This window comes from Tupaia chinensis, unplaced genomic scaffold (assembly GCF_000334495.1).
Source record: "Tupaia chinensis unplaced genomic scaffold, TupChi_1.0 Scaffold149922_1, whole genome shotgun sequence".
In the NCBI taxonomy this organism is placed as follows: Eukaryota; Metazoa; Chordata; class Mammalia; order Scandentia; family Tupaiidae; genus Tupaia; species Tupaia belangeri.
The window spans coordinates 1163168-1174175 of record NW_006209766.1 but is presented as its reverse complement, the minus strand read 5'-3'; the positions used below and the strand labels follow the sequence as shown (position 1 = coordinate 1174175).

At 43.8% G+C, this 11008-nt stretch overlaps 1 long non-coding RNA gene across 1 annotated transcript; it reads left to right on the top strand.

Annotated features, from left to right (window-relative positions):
* The first annotated feature begins 4295 nt into the window (after positions 1–4295).
* On the top strand, positions 4296–5807 carry LOC114006725 (uncharacterized). Its single transcript, XR_003548414.1, has 5 exons — positions 4296–4336; positions 4430–4471; positions 4652–4696; positions 5339–5386; positions 5667–5807. It is a non-coding gene; the product is annotated as an uncharacterized LOC114006725 (long non-coding RNA).
* The last annotated feature ends 5201 nt before the right edge of the window (positions 5808–11008 follow it).

The following is an 11008-nucleotide window of genomic DNA, read 5'->3' as shown; positions in this document are numbered from 1 at the left end:
GCTATGGTTCCCCCACCTAGAGAAGGTGGATAATTATAGTACTTATCGCACAGAATCACCATGATGTTTCAGTGAGATCATACACTTAGAGCGCTTAGCACAATGCCTGCCACATAGTAACTCCTCAATAAACAGGTTCACGTTATTATTAGCATTGGGAGGTGGAGAGGAAAACACAGGGAGGTCTCTCTGTTGCAAAAGAGCAACCACAGGCTTGACTGGAGAGCCAAATGGTGTTTGGATCGCCAACGCTGAAATTGGATTTCTCCATGAGCACGTCTAATTACAGGTGATTTTATATCAGCTCTAATTCTTTATCTAATTCTTTATTCCTTCCACTCCTGGAGTTGACCCTATGCTGACTGAATGGTTAATGAGCTCTATCAGCCACTGTTAATTAGTAATTGTTCATTGCACACAAAAACTTGTGTCCTCCAGAAAACTTTCTGGGAGATGCTCCACCCACCTCAGTTATCTGTTCACTCGTTCCCTCCAGTAGCATCAACGGCACATGGCATCCATCGCCACATGGCACATCCATTGCCACATGTTCACCTGTACTTATGGAGTATTCCTCAAGCATTGTCTTCGCAGGTAGCTCCACAAAGGGGAACGGTGCCATTAGGAAGCATGAGAGACTTCTTGAGGCTGAAGAAGGGCAGGATGTTTGGGGCAGGGAGAGGGAGCAGCATGAGGAATGAATGCAGTGACCAGTTTCTGGGTTTCACGAAGATCGGTTATGACTCCCACCCTAGGCCTGCCACCAATGTGCGTTGCATCAAGTGATTCTTAGATAAGGTCTTGCTTTGGCCTGGCAGCACCGGTCCATGCCCTAGCACCTCCCTGGGAACTGGTTGGGCCACCCGAACCTCACTGTGAGAAGGTTGCTTGATTAGAATGTTTTGTTACTTTGAGGTGATCCAACTCCTGAGCTGGGCTTGGGGGGTGAGGTAGAAGGTCGGAGAAGCTCAATGAAATGGAATAGGCACTCGGGGTTCAGGATACCTAGGTCCCATCTCCAACTGGGCATCTCCAACACATAGTTTTGCTTTTTTTGTGTTTTTCTACTTGTCTGCTCAAGGCAGTACTATTTCTGAAGGCCCACGAGTAAAAGATGGGCAACTGGATAATGGATGGGGTCCAGCCCCAAGGGAGGAAAGTATACCACCTGGCAGAAGGATGCTTGAAGACTAATCTGAACAAATACGGGCTCCACCCGTGTTTCTGTGTTGATATGGTGTTAGGGGGACACAAAGGTGATTCAGTTCCTGACCTCAAGAAACTTAATATTCCACAAGGAGAACAGGAGCAGAACATGTCACTCCAGGTACAATGCTAGAAAGACACAAATGAATTGATACAGCAATTCTGAGAAGGAAAACGTGTGTGTGTGTGTGTGTGTGTGTGTGTGTGTGTGTGTGTGTATACATGTGTTAGAAGGGAAGGGTTGAAGGGACAGGGGATGTGGGATGGAAAGAGAAAAGGAAGCTTCATCCAAGATGGATGTGGGGTTCTGACAACTGGAGATGAGAGAAAGGCATTTTAGAAATAAAGAATAAGACCAGGCAGGTGCAGTGGATCCACATAGAAAACGTCCTGGGTTCAGGTTCTGGGACCTCCCTGAGCATGCTGGGAGTGCAGATGCCCGTGATCTAGGCTGACTGACGCTGGCAGTAGATCTCAGCATGAAGCCTCTTTGGGGGGAGGGGAAGGTAGCCTAATGGTTAAGGGAGCCAAATCCCACATAGCCAACCATGGTTCAAATCCCGCATCCCCATGGCTTGTAAAACACACTGGGTGCATGTGCATGCACGCCCCAAATCCTGGGAGGATGAAGAAATGGCGGAAAAGGGACTGTGACATGACACTGCCCTATTGGGGAGCTTCTCCTGTGCGCGCTCTCTCTCTCTCTCTCTCTGGTGCACATATCCTCTGACAACAATCGAAACAAAAACCAAAGCAAAAACTTTGTCAGAGCTGCCTGTCTCTCTGTTTCTGTTTCTTTTTCGCGTGGAAGAAATATCGTAAGTAAACTTGAAAAAAATTACTTAAAAAAAAAAAGAAAGAAGAAATAGCATGGCCAGATACTTGAAGGCGAGAAAAAGCAAGGTACATAGGCTAGAGGCCAGCTTGGCCAGAGATGAGGTATGTACGAAAGAAGAGCAATAAGAGAAAAAGTTAGAAAGGCAGTTTGAGCCCAGAAAGTGGTCTTTGGTGCCAGTCTAAGGAGTTTGGACAGAATTTGGTATGGTGGATTTAAAAAAAAAATTAAAAAGCCAGCAGGTGGCATGGAGGTTAAGGTGGCTGGATTCATGGAACCACCTGGCTGTCTGTGTGGCTCAAGTCTCAGACTTGGTAGCTTGAAAATCATGCCGGGCACATGTGTGTACATGCCCAAAATCCCGAGAGGAGAATGAAGGAGAAGGGATTGCAGCATGGCCATCCCTCTGAGGGGAGGGGTCATTTCTCACTTTCTCTCTCTCTGTCTGTCTTACTCTGATGAGTGCACATGCCTTATACTGAAAATTAAAGGGAAAAAAATAAACAAACCTGAATTACAAGCGAGTAAAGAGGGATATAAGGAAAAGAGACAAAGACAAAAGGAGGGGCTGCTCGGCGCCACTGCCAGTCCTCGGAGGGACAGGTCCAACCTGTCTCCATCCCGTTTCCATTGCATAAAGAGATCCATCGCGGTCTTACCTTCCAAGTGCCCAGGGCAGAATGTGGATTGAGAAATCCAAGGTGAATGGAGAACAGTTCATGCCACCCCCTCCCAGAGCCCCGGGGGTGGGCGACAGGATCTGGGGGTGAGTCAGTGGGGTGGGGACCCCATTTCTGTTCACATTGGCCTCCTGGGGAATATAAAGGGCAAGCAGTGAGGCCCCGCCTCAGAGCACCCCAAACTTGACACCATGAAGATCCCGGTGCTTCCAGCTGTGGTTCTCCTCTCTCTTCTGGCACTCCACTCTGCCCAGGGGGCTGCCCTGGGTGGTTCCGAGGTGAGCACGTCACCTGCATGGTTTTTGTTCTTATACCTGTTACCCACGTACGCCTCAGTTTCTTTACCTTTCGTCCATCCAGTGGCTGAATGAGAAGCTAGGGCTCTGAGGATGGGAGGAAAGTAATAAGGGAACAGAGCATTCCTAGGAAGAAACTTGGAGACCTAGATGCTCATTTTTCTGGAAGGGATACTGAAGTATGGGGTGGAGGCCAGTTTACTGAATCCTGGGAGAAGACAGGGGGTGAGGTGGGTTGTCAGGTTCAGCCTAATCTTCAGGTCCTGTGTGTCCCTGTTGACAGCTTCCAGATAACAGGAGGCTCCCTACTATCTCTGGAGCCTTAGGTCAAAGCAAGTTCCCCAGTCAGAGAGACATCTTGAGACCCACTACAGATGGGCATTCTGGGATTTAAAAGTCTAAGATGGGGTCATAGATTCAATTGTTGAGGACCTAAGCAAGTGGAGAGGGTGAGCTGGGGGGCTGTTGGGGCCTTGGGTATAAGTGAAGCAAACTCATTCAGTGTAAAGGGGGGTAGTCTTTATTCCAATGACTGCTACTAAGTGGGAAAACGTGCCCAATGGGACAGAGTTTTCCAATTTTCAGGAGACTATGGAAATCTGGATTTATTTATGAATTCTTACTTGTTTAAAATGTTTCATTCAAATGAAAAGATGAGCAATTCAAACTGCTGTGAGATCTGAACATTTGAATCTCCCGTGAGCTGTGGGCCTGTGAACTCTGCCATGGGGGAGGAAGAAATAAAGAAATTGACAAGAGGGGATCTGCACTGAGGGCTGGGGGCTACCAAGTGGAGGAGGGGAATGGACTCCAACCCTGGTGGCAGTAGTCCCAAAAGGAACTCACCTCAACCGCTGACAGGCAGGCAGGACACCTCAGCATCTTGGCCCCCACCTGCATGCTCATCTCTACCCAGCTATATGGGCTAAGCATGGGTGTCTCTGAAACACCTCAACTCAGCCTCTCTTAAAATTAAGTCAACTGCAGAACAACACTAGCTAGTTTTTCTTGGGAGGAGTCCTCTTTCCTCCACCCTTTCTACCTGCTGCCTATATGAATGTAGGCCTGATCTTACACGCTGGGCATCCAATCCTTCTATTGCTCAACCATGTGTATCACCGGGACAGAGTGGGTTAACGTTCTGAGGCTGCTGGTGGAGAATGGGCTAGATCTTCTCGGGGACTGGACTGTGGATGAAGGCAGACTGGTGGAGAGGGATGTGAGAGAGAGTCTTGCCACTGTGTGACTGTTCGCTTCCTCTTCTCTCTCTCGCTTTCCAGGAAGAATCCACCATCAGTAACTATGCAGCAGGACCTGAGGTAAACAATCTGCTCTCTCTCCCACTCCAGCCATGAATTTGTCCCCTATCTCTCTATGTTCCTTGGCAACTTACACCCTGCTTTGTTGCCTAGGCCTTTAATGGTCAGCTGCTGAACATCGACAAGCTGCGATCTGTGAGTACGATTCTCTGGTGCGGCCCCCACGCGTATCCACATTACAGAGGAGACTCGTAATGCTTTGGCAGAGAGCTTGCAAAGCTGCCACAGTCCCTTTGCCTTTTCTAGAGAGCTGGGGGCTGAACTCTGTCCTTCCGGGGACTGACTTGCTTCTGGGGTCCCTCTCTCTCTTCACAGGCTTTTAAAAATGATGAATTCCTGAACTGGCATGCCCTCTTTGAGGTAAGAGCTTGGGCATCCCTTACACCCCTTGATCATTTGCAGTCTTTCCAAGGTAGTGGCAGAATTTTCTAGTTTTAGCTCTCTGGGCTCACTCCTGAGTTCTAGGAGGTGGTAACTGCCCTGTCTTGATGCTGTTCAAGGTGTTGTCAACTGAACAGTTTCCCCAGGAGGCAGTCATGGCATATCATTGTCCTAAGAGGGCCACGGGAGAGCAGGGCTACAAAGATAATCTAGATTGTACTGTACTCCCCTCATCCCCTGAAGAAACGGAGGCTCCCCTGAACTTAGAAGGCTAAGTCAGTGACAGAGCTTGCTTCCCATGACTCTGCACTTATTCTGTGACCTCATGTGAATGTCTTCGGTTCTCTGAGCCTCAGTTTCTTCATCTGGAGTATGGGGGAGGGATGGTGACAGTACCACCCTCAAAAGGTTGCTGTAAAGACCAAATGAACTCATGCCCGCAGAGCAGTTAGTATAAGACACAGAATAAGGCCTCAGGAAATATTAGCTCTTACTGTAATCATCAAACACTAACACCATTGTCACTACTGAACGGAAGTTCATTGAGCAAGTACTTACTGATCCATCCTGCCCTGCCCTGCCCTGTTTTATTATTATTATTATTATTTAAATTTCTTTCAGTCTATCAAAAAGAAACTTCCTTTCCTCAACTGGGATGCATTTCCTAAGGTAAGCAGGGGTGGACATTAGGAGGAACAGTAGGTTTGGGGTGAGAGAAGCAGTAGAGGGAATGGGGGGGAGAGTGAAAACAGAGAAAGGAGCACAAAAAGTCTAAACCTTCTCCTCACCAAATCTAAGGGAAGTCTCGGCGACTGTATTTAGTGGAGAATGGAAACTTAGACCAGGGTATAAATTGCTTTCCACTGGTGCTCCACCCTATACTGGGCTTCCTTAGGGGGCCTCCAGCACCTGGGGGTCCCCAACCTGACCATACTCTCTCTCCCTCTAGCTGAAAGGACTGAGGAGTGCAATTCCTGATGCCCAGTGACCATTCAAGACACAGCACTGCTGACTCCCCTTGGAAGAGGGATCTGGATCCCAGCCTGTGATGACTCTTGTCTATTTCCGTAACTCCAATAAAAAGTTTTCCACCCAAACAACTCCCGCTTCTATGCCTCTGTCTTTATTCTACTGGATTCTAGCGAGTAATTACGGTGAAATAGGCTCCAAGGCTGGTAGGTAGAAATCTTGACCTGTGAGAGGACCATAGGTAAGGATACAAGAGGAAATAGGAAGGACATTCCAGGATGGCAACAGACGCCCTTGTGTCTTAGTTCCTTATTGCTTGATATCTTTGACAGCATGAAGTTGTGAGTTGCTTAGTACGATGTTCCAAGAAATCAAGATATTTTCCAGAGAGGAAAATAAGGGCTTTTGATACTGTATATACTATCCATCGACTAGCTGTTGGTTATTTGGAAACTGCTGGTGACCATTCTGCTCAAAATTTGCTATCTGTTTTACACTCATAGTTCAACCTAGTTCTACCATTCAATCCAATTCATGGCTTATTTATAAGAACATTCAGCTTCTCTTTGGTTTCCCACATGCTCAGGTTAACCGTAAGGATCTCAACTTCCATTCATGCTACCTCTTAACACTTCTTAGTGCATACCCGAAACACTGAATCCTGCTGGAATAAATGCAAAGCAAAATGCAAGACCTTGAAGAATTCGTTGTGATATCATATTTAGCTGAACTGAAGTGGCATGCTCAGTCTGGAAATAATGCTTTCAATTCCCTTTTCCCTGTATATATCAAAACAGTTTCCTGTTAGCTAGTATAATATTCTGACTTCTGATTTTAGAATGTTTTAGTACAAATATTCAGAGATGAATTCTTCCATTGAATATATCTGAGCGACCAGTTGTTCAATTGATTCTTACATTGTATAAGGTATTGTAAATGATCTAGAGATTATTTAAAGTCTACGGGAGCATGTGTGAATTACATGCAAATACTACATTATTTTATTAAAAGACTTTAACAACCTTAAGTTTGATATCTGCAGGGTGGTGAAAGGGGCAGAGGAAAAGGAGAGGCAGGAATTAATTCCCTAAGGATACCAACGAACAACTGTAACTATCTTGTGTGTTGTTATGAAATTCAAGTGAAGTAAATATTGTGAAGACTCTTGCACAGGGCCAGGCATACTCAATAATTGCTTGTTCTCTCCACTCTCTCAGTTTTAACCAGAGAGTTGCCACAATCACACAGAGTTACTCATGCAGCCACCACCCACCCATCCACCCATTCATTTAACTGTAAAGATCTTGACACAGGAAATGGATTTAGTTTAGGTTCTTGCAAATGTACTTTGTATAGCCTATTCCTGTGTAGTTAAAATGCTGAATTAGGGTCAGCAGGGGAAATGGAGGTTAAGGTACTGGATCCCACATGGCCAGCTGCATGGTTTGAGGTCCAGATCAGGTGGCAGGGGCTTGAAAAGTCACACTGGGTATGTGCATAGGTGTGCCAAAAATTCCGAGAGACAGAAGGAGAAGGAATTGCTGCATGGCCATCCCCTGGGGGTGGGGAGTGATTTCTTACTTTCCCTTTCTCTCTCTCTCTCTGGCAATGTACACACCCTATAGCAAAAAGACAAAATGAAACAAAATAACTAAAATGCTGAATTATTTGGGATTTTTTTCCCGGCCTCTCTTGAAAAAGAAAAAATCTGAACAATGGGCCTGCAATTGGCTTGGAGTCAAGTAGCAGCTGCCCTTTCACCCAGGATATAGCTTCCGGATACGTTTCCATCTGGCAAATTTCACTTATGTATCTTGCCTTTTAGCCCCTGGGGGTGGGGAGTGATTTCTTACTTTCCCTTTCTCTCTCTCTCTCTGGCAATGTACACACCCTATAGAAAAAGACGAAACGAAACAAAATAACTAAAATACTGAATTATTTGGGATTTTTTTCCGGCCTCTCTTGAAAAAGAAAAAATTTGAACAATGGGCCTGCAATTGGCTTAGAACCAAGTAGCAGCTGCCCTTTCACACAGGATATAGCTTCCGGATATGTTTCCATCTGGCAAATTTCACTTAAGTATCTTGTCTTTTAGCCTTTATAAGCCTCTGAGTTTGCAAACCATGGCCTGAAGCCTAACTGAGGAAGTGGATTACAGAGAAATTAAACTTGTTTCCTGCTTTCAAGGAGCTTAAATTAAACTTGGTTCCTGTTTTCATGGAGTTTATAGACTAGATGAATAAGATATGTAAGTGTTGCTTGTACTCTTCCTTTTGGTTAACTTACAATAATACACACAAAGAAGAAGAAGCCTATTAAAGTCAACAGAGAAAAAAAAAGTGGAGATTGATCAAATGCCACAATTAATATACTTAACAAAGATTGAGCACTCACAAATTGGGTGTGAGGAAATGGGAGTGGAGGAAGAAGACGAGGTCCTAAAGAGACATTTATTGAGTGGCTAGGTTTTAGGGGAGTTAACTAAACAGTCCCAAGAGGATTAAGAGTCACCATAGAAAAGTCAAGAAAATGTAAGATAAAACAGTAAGCATGGCTTATTTATAAGAACATTCAGCTTCTCTTTGGTTTCCCACATGCTCAGGTTAACCGTAAGGATCTCAACTTCCATTCATGCTACCTCTTAACACTTCTTAGTGCATACCCGAAACACTGAATCCTGCTGGAATAAATGCAAAGCAAAATGCAAGACCTTCAAGAATTCATTGTGATATCATATTTAGCTGAACTGAAGTGGCATGCTCAATCTGGAAATAATGCTTTCAATTCCCTTTTCCCTGTATATATCAAAACAGTTTCCTGTTAGCTAGTATAATATTCTGACTTCTGATTTTAGAATGTTTTAGTACAAATATTCAGAGATGAATTCTTCCATTGAATATATCTGAGAGACCAGTTGTTCAATTGATTCTTACATTGTATAAGGTATTGTAAATGATCTAGAGATTATTTAAAGTCTACGGGAGCATGTGTGAATTACATGCAAATACTACATTATTTTATTAAAAGACTTTAACAACCTTAAGTTTGATATCTGCAGGGTGGTGAAAGGGGCAGAGGAAAAGGAGAGGCAGGAATTAATTCCCTAAGGATACCAAGGGACAACTGTAACTATCTTGTGTGTCGTTATGAAATTCAAGTGAAGTAAATATTGTGAAGACTCTTGCACAGGGCCAGGCATACTCAATAATTGCTTGTTCTCTTTCTCAGTTTTAACCAGAGAGTTGCCACAATCACACAGAGTTACTCATGCAGCCACCATCCACCCATCCACCCATTCATTTAACTGTAAAGATCTTGACACAGGAAATGGATTTAGTTTAGGTTCTTGCAAATGTACTTTGTATAGCCTATTCCTGTGTAGTTAAAATGCTGAATTAGGGTCAGCAGGGGAAATGGAGGTTAAGGTACTGGATCCCACATGGCCAGCTGCATGGTTTGAGGTCCAGATCAGGTGGCAGGGGCTTGAAAAGTCACACTGGGTATGTGCATAGGTGAGCCAAAAATTCCGAGAGACAGAAGGAGAAGGAATTGCTGCATGGCCATTCCCTGGGGGTGGGGAGTGATTTCTTACTTTCCCTTTCTCTCTCTCTCTCTGGCAATGTACACACCCTATAGAAAAAGACGAAACGAAACAAAATAACTAAAATACTGAATTATTTGGGATTTTTTTCCGGCCTCTCTTGAAAAAGAAAAAATTTGAACAATGGGCCTGCAATTGGCTTAGAACCAAGTAGCAGCTGCCCTTTCACACAGGATATAGCTTCCGGATATGTTTCCATCTGGCAAATTTCACTTAAGTATCTTGCCTTTTAGCCTTTATAAGCCTCTGAGTTTGCAAACCATGGCCTGAAGCCCAACTGAGGAAGTGGATTACAGAGAAATTAAACTTGTTTCCTGCTTTCAAGGAGCTTAAATTAAACTTGGTTCCTGTTTTCATGGAGTTTATAGACTAGATGAATAAGATATGTAAGTGTTGCTTGTACTCTTCCTTTTGGTTAACTTACAATAATACACACAAAGAAGAAGAAGCCTATTAAAGTCAACAGAGAAAAAAAAAGTGGAGATTGATCAAATGCCACAATTAATATACTTAACAAAGATTGAGCACTCACAAATTGGGTGTGAGGAAATGGGAGTGGAGGAAGAAGACGAGGTCCTAAAGAGACATTTATTGAGTGGCTAGGTTTTAGGGGAGTTAACTAAACAGTCTCAAGAGGATTAAGAGTCACCATAGAAAAGTCAAGAAAATGTAAGATAAAACGGTAAGGTGTGGTCCAGGGACTGGCAGAATCAGGATCACCTGGAAACTTACAAGAAATGCAAATTCTTAGGTCCTACCCCAGATCTAAATGAGAAACTAGGAGGTGGGGTCCAGAGGTCTGTTTTAATAAGCCCTCCAAGTGAGTCTAATGCACTAAAACTGGAGAATCCCTGAAAAAATGAAAAAAGAAAAGTTTGAGAATTATTAACCTAAAATTCAGAGTAGAAGTTATCTCAGAGGGAGAGAGCCCCATGTTACAGGAGAGTGGCACTTAGGGCACAGGGGTGATCAGGAGATTTCTACTACATAATGTTCCATGTCTTACTTAAAAACACATTTTAAATTTTTTTTTAGTTTTTTTGCTATAGGGAGTGTGTGCTTCCAGAGAGAAAGAGAAAGAGACAGAGAAATAGTAAGAGGGAAAGTGAGAAATTACCCTCCAAGGGAAATGGCCTTGCTGCAATCCCTTTTCCTCTATTCTCCTCTCTGAATTTTGGGCACACGTGCACATGCACCTGATGTGATTTTCAAGTCACTGGGTCTGGGACTTGAACCATGGTGGGCCATGTGGCAGTCCAGTGCCTTAACTACCATGTCACCTGTTGGCTCCTAAATATACACATTTTTTCCCCTCAAAAGTGTTAATAAAATTTATTTTATTGGTTATGAAAATTTCAACTTGGGGAGTTGTCATTAATCATTAATGTCTAATATTTGAAGAGACTTACATATGCCTGTGTAATGTGCAGTGAGGTACTTACCTAGATGTACTGATTCTGACATTCACAACAGCAAGACCATTTTTAGCAAAAACATCACTAATACCAATTAAAAAATTATTATTATTCATACATTAAATCACTATACATCATTTAGATTGTGAAGAGACTTTACCCAGCATGATATACACCTCAGACCAGCCCAGTTGAGACCACCATACGTATCTTCGTCAAGAGAAAATAAACCTTATCTGTGTCCCACAAGTGTCTTACCTCTCCATTTCCCCCCAAATTTCCTATGCTCTTCCCCTCTCACACTCT